This window comes from Arvicola amphibius, chromosome 7 (assembly GCF_903992535.2).
Source record: "Arvicola amphibius chromosome 7, mArvAmp1.2, whole genome shotgun sequence".
Taxonomy (NCBI): domain Eukaryota; kingdom Metazoa; phylum Chordata; class Mammalia; order Rodentia; family Cricetidae; genus Arvicola; species Arvicola amphibius.
Genome location: NC_052053.1, coordinates 13,258,967 through 13,268,716, shown reverse-complemented (window position 1 = coordinate 13,268,716; position 9,750 = coordinate 13,258,967).

Genomic DNA, 9,750 nt, shown 5'->3' with positions numbered 1-9,750 from the left:
AGAGATTCTTCAAGGGGTCTTCCTTGATCAAATATGTTTTTTCTTGGCCTAGAATGAATCCACAGCCTCTCATTTCCTGTGGAAATAAAAACAAAACCTCTTATCCAAAGTAATATTTCAACGCATTTTAAAAATATATATGTTGGATTAATCCAGCAGCATTTATAATCAAATATCTTTTAGCATCTTTTGCTCCTTCCTCAGCCATCAAACAATTTAACAACAACACAATATCATACAGTATCCAGACTCTCTGTGTATTTTTCATCCTTATGTGGCTTTATTTTAAACTCTATTTATTTTTAATTTTTGGTGCCAGTTGGCCAGTAGCCAGGCAGGAAGTATAGGTGGTGTGACCAGGCAGGAGAGGCAGGGCAACGAGAATTCTGAGAAGAGGAAAGAGTCAGTTTGCAGTCAACACCTAGCCGCAGAGGATGCCAGACACAGAGCAAGCAAGATGTGACTGCCTCTCTGAAAAAGGTACCAAGCCCCACATGGCTAAAACAGACAAGAATTATGGGCTAATATAAGTTATAAGAGTTAATAAGAAGCCTGAGCTAATGTGCCAATCAGTTTATAATTAATGTAGACCTCTGTGTATTTCATTGGGACTGAACAGCTGAGGGATCAGACGGGACAAAAACCTCAGTCAACATATAGCCAGAGGCAGAGACATCCGGGAGAGTCCAGAGTAAACATGACCCTGAGTTTGGTCACAAGAGGAGAAGGGGGAGGAGAGAAGGGAACAGAACCTCCAACCAAAAGAGGTGGCCTGGGCCAAAAGACTGGCCAAGATACTAGCTTACCCACAATGGCTGAGTTATATAAGGGTCAGAGGAACTGGGAGGAGGGAAGCCCAGCCCAATAACTGGGTTAGAGGGTTCAGGAAAGGGTATGCCATCCAGGAAGGTCCTGTAGAGAATAAGGGATGCTCGGAGAACCTGGCCAGCATCAGCATTGATATGCTAATGGGAACCTTAGCTCTTTGTCCCTTGAGACCTAGCAAGTATCACCCAGCATAACAGAGTGGGAGAAAGGACAGTGGCTCAGAGAAACAGCTGGCAGATATTCAAAGCCCTTCTTCATTTGTTTGTTGAGTGGTTGGTTTAACAGCAAAACCAAGAATGTTCTAGAGAGCAGTGGTTTTTGGTTTGTTTTTGTTTTTTCTCTGAGACAGGGTCTCACTGTTGTTATAATTTTAAAAAAATGGTGGGAAGGAGGGCTCACCTGGGAGGTTTTTGGAAGAGAAGAGAAAAGGGGCAGAAAAGGACAGAGAAGCAGGCGGAGACCGGTCCCTGGGGACAAAAGGGGTGGGAGAGAGACGGAAGGTGAGCAAAGCCTGTGTTTTATTAGGGAACATAGCGAATGGGCACAGGGAGTGTGCTGTTAGTGGCTGCAGCTGAGGACGATGTATCCTGACCCTAAGAGCAGACCAGTACAGTTGCCTGAATGCTACCACTCCTCCCTTTGTTTACTATAGAAGGGTGAGGAGTTAGGAAGGGGTAACAGGTGAGGTCGGGATGAGGACACCATGTTCTTGAGACTGCTTCCTGCTGACCCAGGGGCATCGCAATCATTAGGGGACCTGAGAAAGCTGGGTGCTGGTCAAATCCAGAAATATCTGGCTATTTCACTTCGCCGTCCAGGCTCTGTGGGGCCATCTGGCACCTCTTGGACCTGGCAAGATGATGTTGGAGACAAATCCAAGCCGATCCCCTGGAGCTTACAAGAATTCTTTGAGTTTGTGAGAAGGTAAGTTTAGACGCATTAGCATTTCCACTGTTTGTAATCTGTAGCGAAATCCACATTACAGAAAAGGCAGTATGCTCAGAGTGGTAGTACGCTGCCAGATTAATAGTTTATTGGAATTCCATCAATTAATGTTAAGACTAAGAGCTCTTGGAGTCTTATTATAACAATAGCATAGTGAGAGAGAACTTTGGAACATATTTTATTCTTTTAAACATCTAAATTCAGCCTTCCTTATCACTAATTAAGCTTTCTAATCTTTACATAAACAAACCTTAAAGCACCTGATCCTTTCCCATCACCACAGCATCACCTACCTGGACACCCTCTTCCTATTGAGTTTACCTGGAGACACAAGTGGTTGACTACTGAGGGACATCATTGTAGAGTTAGTACCTTTTAAATGAAGGGATAGGAAAGAGTTACATTCGAATCTGTTCTGTGAGTCTCTTTTCTGAACCTGGGGAATGTGCTACTTCTGGGGTGCTGCTGGTTCTCACCACCTGGACATGTTTGGTAGTCTTGGATCTCCAGCTCTATGACTAACAATTGGTAGTTCTGTAACAATAGCTGATTAGTTGTTTGATCAGAGATTTTTGGACGTATCATTGGAGATACATAGAGAAGAAATTGATGAAGCAGGGAGTGGTTGTTAAAAATAGGAGAACGAGGAGAGGGGTCAGGAAGAAAAGCATCCACTTCCATAGGGAGTTCCCATTCCAGCAAAGTTGAGTGTGGCTATGGGGTGAAGCCTCATTCTTCTGGAATTGGGGACAAGGCAGCTGACCTTGGTGTCCTCTGAAGCTTAAGGGAGCAGGGTCCCAGTCGAGGTGAAGTTCCCATGACATTTTAACAAAGGTGTTTTGTAAGGAGCAGTTAGTTCATTCTGTCTTTCCCGAGGACTGTCTCCATCTCTGACTCCTACATTGCAGTGGACCTAGACAGGACATTTAGAGAGGGCGAGCAGACAGACACTGAAGCATGATTAATAAAAACTCAGGGGCGGAAATTAGGGTTCAACCTGAAGATCTGAAAAGCAAAACAGCCAGCCACTGGCTCTTACCTCGACCTCAGTCTGAAATGGCAGTCCTTCCTCCTGGAATCTCAGAACAAGACTGCATCTGAGAGCTGTCTTCCTCTCTAGGGCTGGAATTAAAGGTGTGCACCACTAGGATTAAAGGCATGACCACCCGATTTCCATGGCAACTAAGGAGCTTCTGGTATTAAATGTGTGTGTCATTGTGATTACTGGGATTAAAAGTGTGTGTCGTTGTGGCAATTAGGATTAAAAAGGTCTGTGTCATTGCGGCTACTGGGATTAAAGGTGTGTGTTACCATAATTTAGTCTGTAAGGCTAACCAGTGGGACTGTTTTACTCTCAGATCTTCAGGCAGTTGTTATTTATTAAAATACATTTGAAATGCTTCTACAAGACACAAGCAGGTTTTGGAGCAATGAAAAAGAAAGTGGAGAATTCTTTCTCAGTTCCCCAGCTGTCTGGTTCAAGGAATACTGAGGCCAGATTTGGTTTGAGAAGAGTGTTCAGTGGGTCTCCAAAAGAAGATCCAAAGGCCTAAATACGCTGGCACACCAGGGATCCAGGGAGGGTCAGACTGAGTGGGCACAAGCTGTTTCAGTACATTATGCAAGAACAGGGACCAAGCGCTCTGAGTCCAAGAGAGAGACACAGTCACCTGGTACCAGGACTTTGAAAAAAGCCAGAATGTGAGGAGAGGACTGTGCTCAAGAAAGGAAGCCTCACATCCAAGGGAAAGGTCAGAGGTGGCTAACCCTACCAGAGATCCAACTGTTGTTATTGAATGGAAGGCGAAGCCATCAGCAAATGAGAAAGCATTTGTTGCAGGTGGAAGAGAGCGGATCTCTGGAGGGTGGAGCATGAAGTGGTTATTTTTCCGTGGGCCCTGCCACTAGGCAAACACGCTGCATGCAACAGAGTTAATAGAAGAGTTTTATTGGGGAGGGGGAAAGCAGAAGAGTGAAGGCCGTGTCGGAGTGGGGACTTAAAAGGGCAGGCAGTCAAGAGGAAGAGAAGTAAGAAAGGGAAGAGGAGGCAAGAGAGGAAATTGGAGACAAAGAAATGTGTAAGAGGCAAGAGAAAGAACAAGGAGAGGGCTTGGAGCAAGGGTAAGAGAAAGCTTAAGAATAGGGTAGCTCTTTCCATCCATTGGATTGCTGGCAGGACGTTCCAAAAGTCCCATAAAATATAAGGGTATAGGGTACCAGGAAGCAGTCATTTGGATTGATTCCTAAGGGGTATTTGGGTCAGATCTGACTGCAAAGGTGGATGCGGTTCCCACGAGTGAAGTAGAGAAGATCAAAGGGTCTGCAATTCCTAGCATACCAGGAATTCAGAGAGGATCAGCAAGTACGCACAGGCTGTCCTGTGTGTTATCATGTAAAAGTACAGGGGCCAGGGGCTCTGAGCCTGAGAGCGCCATGGTTGCCTGGTGCCAGGATTTAGGGGCAGGACCAAAGGGTGAGAAACCATGCTTGAGAGAATAGGCCAAACACTCTGAAACACCACCACCAAAGCAATTCGGGGAAGAAAGAGTTGATTTGGCTTACATTCCCATAGCACTGTTCATCATCTAAGACGTTAGGACAGGAGCTCGAACTCAAACGGGGCAGGAGCCTGGCAGCAGGAGCTGATGCAGAGGCCAGGGAGGAGTGCTGCTTACTGGCTTTCTTCTCATGGTTTGTTCAGCCTGCTTTCTTATAGAACCCAGGACCACCCACCCAGGGGCTGGGCCCTCCCACGTCAATCACTAATTCCACATGATCACCAATCAGATCTGAGTTCCAGGACAGCCAATGCTATGCACAACAATAAACCTTACAGGCCTGCCCACAACCCAATCTTCCTAATTGAGGTCCCTTCCACTGCGATGGCTCTCCAGCTTGTGTCAAGCGGACGTAAAACTATCCAGCATACTCACTATGTAGTTCTGGCTGTCCTAGAATTCACTATATAGACTAGGCTGACCCTGAGCTCAGAGATCTGCCTCTGCGGCCTGAGTGTTGGGACTAAAGGGATGTGGTGCACCGCCATGCCTGGCCAGAAAGCAATTGCTAACAGCAGATAGGCACTCACAAGCTCCATGCTTCTGCTGTAAGGAGAACAATGCAAGCATAGGGATAGATTGGCAGGCCTACTGGCCGTGGTCCCCAACCTGTGTCCTTGCTCTAGTTCCGCCATGCCCCATTCCCTCCCAAAATAAGCTCGTTTTCTTTCTTTCCTGTTTTTTTTTAAAGAAGATTTTACTTATTTTTATTTTATATAAATATATGAGTACTTTGCCTGCCTGTGGGGGCTGGAAGAGGTGATGGGATCCCCCGAGAATGGAGTTACTGATGATTGTGAACCACCATGTGGGTTCTGGGAATTGAACCAGGGTTCTTCCAAGAGCAGCCAGTGCTATTTTAACTGCTGGGCAGCGAAGGGGGAAGTTTTTAATTAGTCTAAGCTAGAGTTTAAATAACTTTAAAAACTAGAAAACTGTGCAGTCTATAGGGTGTGTGATTGGGAAGGGATATAGTTATTCAAGATGACGTAGAGGCAGCTCCTCCAAGGGAAAGAAAAACTTGCTCTTTCTGCCTCTACCAAGCTCATGTTCTTTAGTAACCTGGCCACAGAAAAGCAAAAGTAACACCTAGTTTATTAAGTCATGTTAAGTGAATGAATGAATCAGACATTGACATATATTCACGGCAAGTATGTGTGCCCACTAATCTGAATACTTTAGACAAAGCGGAGTCCAGATAATTGGATTATTTCTGAATCACAAATTCATGTGAGGTCATCACTGAGCAGATATCTAGCCAGATGTACTATTTTACTCCTTTCTACCATTTATTTGTTTAAGGTTTACAGTAAGTTCAGCTGATTGATGATTGCTTTTCGTAAACCTACCTCGGATGATAGATTCTTGGCTACCCTCTGTGAACATATAAATTGTGGGTGGGGTTTTTTTTTTGTCACTGTTTTTCAAAGATTAACACTCTAGTATTTCAAAGAAGCAGACTGAATCGTGTTTGCTCAGCTCCTCGCCTTTCCATTAAAAATTGAATATTATGCTTGGCTTTTCCCGTTATTAGCAATCGTCGCAGTTTGCAGGGAGTCCGTGCCTGTAATTGTTAATCGTGCAGATATTTCAGGGAACACGTCTTTGAGCAATCTATCCAGTAAAGATTCTTCTGGCCACCTGATGTGAAATCATCTACCCCAACCTATTCTATTTCCAACTCCAATTTGTGTGTGGTGTGTGTGTGTGTGGTGTGTGACACGTGAGTGCATGTGTGTGGCAGTTGGAATGCACATGCCTGCAGAAACGAGAGGGGAATTTTCTATCACTCTCTACCTCATTCACAGGAGACAGCATCTCTCACGGAACCTGAAGTTCGCTATTTTCGCCTAGGCTGGCTAGCCAGTGCAGCTACCCACCCATCTCTGCCCTCTAATGATGAAGTTATACGCATGCATGACCGTGCATGGCTTTTTAGTTTTTACACGGATGCTAGGGATTAAATTTAGGTTGTCATGCTCAAGCAACAAGCATTTAGAGCATTCTCCCCAACCCTTCCAATTCTCTCTCTCTCTCTCTCTCTCTCTCTCTCTATATATATATATATATATATATATACATATATACACATACATACATATATATACATACATACATATATATTTATATATATATATATATGTTGTAATATTTGGGTGAGGACTCTCATTTGTGAAGTCTTCTTTCCAGGGTGGAAGGTTTAGGACAACAGAACAAGTTAAAATTTTCCTGAAGGTTCTTCATCTTTCCATCCTGGACAGAAAATTAGTTGCCATCTAGAAATCATCCAGACTTTTAGCACCAGACTGACTGCCAAGTCATCCAGATACATGGACTTCTCGGTTCTCAGGTTTTCCAAAATACAGATGGCCATTGTTGGTGTCCTAGCCCCTTTTGAGTATGCCAACCTGTGGTGGTTTGAAAGAAAATGGCCACCCCGCAGGGAGTGGCACTATTAGGAGGTATGGCCTTGTTGGAGTAGGTGTGGTCTGGTTATAGGAAGTGTGCCACCATGGAGGTGGGCTTTGTGTCCCATGTATGCTCTGTGGCACCAGTGCCACAGAACACTTCCTGTCACCTGCACGATGTAGAACGTGCAACTCCAGCACCATGTCTGCCTGCACACTGCCATGTGCCACTATGATGGTAACGGACTAAACCTCTGAAGCTGTAAGCCAGTCCATTAAATGTTTTCCTTCATGAGAGTTGCTGTGATCATGGTGTCTCTTCACAGGAAGAAAATCCCAAGTCCCTGTCTTAATTAGGGTTTCTATTGCCATGATGAGACAGCATGACTGAAAAGCAAGCTGGAGGGGAAAGGATGTGTTTGGCTTACACTTGTACTGTACTCCATCACTGAAGGAAGCCAACAGGAACTCAAAACAGGGCAGAACCTGGACACAGGAGCTGAAGCAGAGACTGTAGAGGGGTGCTGCTTACCGGCTTGCTATTAATGCATTGATCAGTCTGCTATCTTATAGAACCCTGGACCACCAGTACAGACAGCAATGGGCTGGGCTGGGCCCTCCCCCATTAATCTTCCCACCCAACTATTTAAACATCCTACATGCTTGCCTACAGTACAATCTTACGGAGGCATTTTCTTAATTGAGCTTGAATAAAGCCCACCCCCACAGTGACATACTTCCTCCAGCAAGGCCACACCTACTCCAACAAAGCCACACCTCCACCTGTGGGAGCCATTTTTTTTAACCACCATATTCCACTCCCTGACCCCCAACGGGTGATAGCTGTATCATTATGCAAAAATGCGTTCAATCCAACTTCCATGGTCCCCATAGTCTAACAGTCTCAAACTTATTTAAAAGTCAACAGTTCAAAGTCTCTTGAGATTCATACAATCTCTTACCTGTAATCCCCTGTAAAATCAAAATTGAAAAGCAGATCACATAGTTCTAGCATATAATGGCTCAGGATATACATTACCATTTCACAGTGTAGGAAAGGTAGCATAGTGAGAAAATACTGGATCAAACCAAGACCAAAAAAGAGCTGGCCAAACTCCAAATTCTGCATCTCTTGTCTGGTATTAAAATGCTCGTCAGATAACTTTGGCTTGTGTCAAGTTGACAAAAACTATCCAGCACAGTCCTCTTTTATAATTTTTATATAAATTCCATTGGTCCAATTCCTCTAGAGAATTTCGGCTAACACAGGAGTATGTAACTTGAGAGTAGAGAGGGTCATGATTCACAATTAACCTAAGGACTGTAGCACAAGTTCTAATAGGTCTTAATAATAAAAGCCAGCAGTCAGATATAGTGAAAATGCTGATAGATCAGAGACAAAGGAGCAAACCACAGCCACTTTACCTACTCAACTTTCCAGCCAAAAAGTGACCGAGCTCCTGTCTCCTCCCACCTTATCACTTCCTCTCTCCACTTAGCCATATCACTTCCTGTGTCTGTCTGTACAGACCTCCAGACCTCTAAGGTTAACTAGTGGCTAGCTCCACCCTCTGATCTTCAGGCAAGCTTTATTCGTACAAACAAGATATCACCACAAAGGACAGATCAGGAAGATAGGCATTCCTTCTGCGAGCAGCAGACTTTCCTTAATAAATCAAAGCATTAGGTTCTAGAAATAGCTAGCCTCAGTGAAGCCAGCTGTGGAGAAATAGACCACACAAAAGCCTCATGTGAGGTGAAATGTAGCACTGACTTTGGGATATATGGTCTTATCCTTGCTTATGGGAACCCAGAGACAAGAGGGGCAAGAGTCAGGACTGGTAGCTCACACTTTTTGACCCAGCACTCAGGAGGTGGAGGCAGGACTTTACGAGTTTGAAGCCAGTCTGGTCTACAGAGAGAGTTCCAGGACAGTCAGGGTTATGCACAGAAACCCTTTCATGAAAAACAAAACAAAACGAGTAGAAAGAAAAAGAAAGATTATATTCAAAAGAATATAATATTACCTAAGTAAACAGGAAGTACATTGTAAGCAACTTCCAAAACTCTAGAAATGACAGATACATCTTGCTGCCTGGATGGTCACCCAAAGTTCCTCTGTACCGTTGGCCCATAGTATCCAGCCTATTGGCCCATAGTATCCAGCAGACTCTTTCATGAAGTAGAAAATTTCAAAGACACTTCAGCATATATTGGCAGTTTGTCAGTCACTTCTTTTGTGTCCTGCAGAATGTCTGGTAGACTCTTTCATGAAGCAGGAACCCCAAAGGACCATCCCACCACCTTTAGGCAAGTTCAGCAGTCAGTCATTTCTCTGTGGGTCCTGAATGTCCAGTTAAGAGCAGTTTATTGTTCAAATGGCTAACCAACTCCATAAGAAGCTTCTTCAATGCCCGTCTTCCTCTTGAAGTAGTTTGTGCTGCCAGGAGCAGATGTGTCTCACTGTCATAAAAAATCTTAAGTTCTTAAACATTTTAAATGCCATATTCTGAAGGTCTCTGAAAGATTTGAAGAATACCTATCTCACTTAAATATATCTCTATACATCTAGAAAATCTAACTAACATGACTACAAGCTTGACTATTATAGATGATTATGTATTAACCTTTATTTTTAAATTATACATTATATTTTTAATTGAGATACACAAACACGGAAATTAGTGCCCATGTGGCCAACTAAATCTATGTAAAACCTGGGAGGGTTTGAAAAGGAATTCTAGACAAAAAAAAAAAAAACATAGAGTTTAACACAGCTTCTTGCTGTTAGTTGGTGGCGTGCCGAAGCTCCTTTAAGAGAGGTTTTCCTGACTCAGCACCAGCAGCAGAAAAAAAGACTTGCCATATTGAAATGCAGGTTTTCTGTGATATGCTGCCAGTGCAACCTCTGGCTCTTTCAGGAGACCAAGTATTTAGATGGAGTTTGTAAGCAGAGCGCTACAGTTTGTTTGATGGCAACTTAGACTATTTATGTGCCTGGAAGTGGGAAA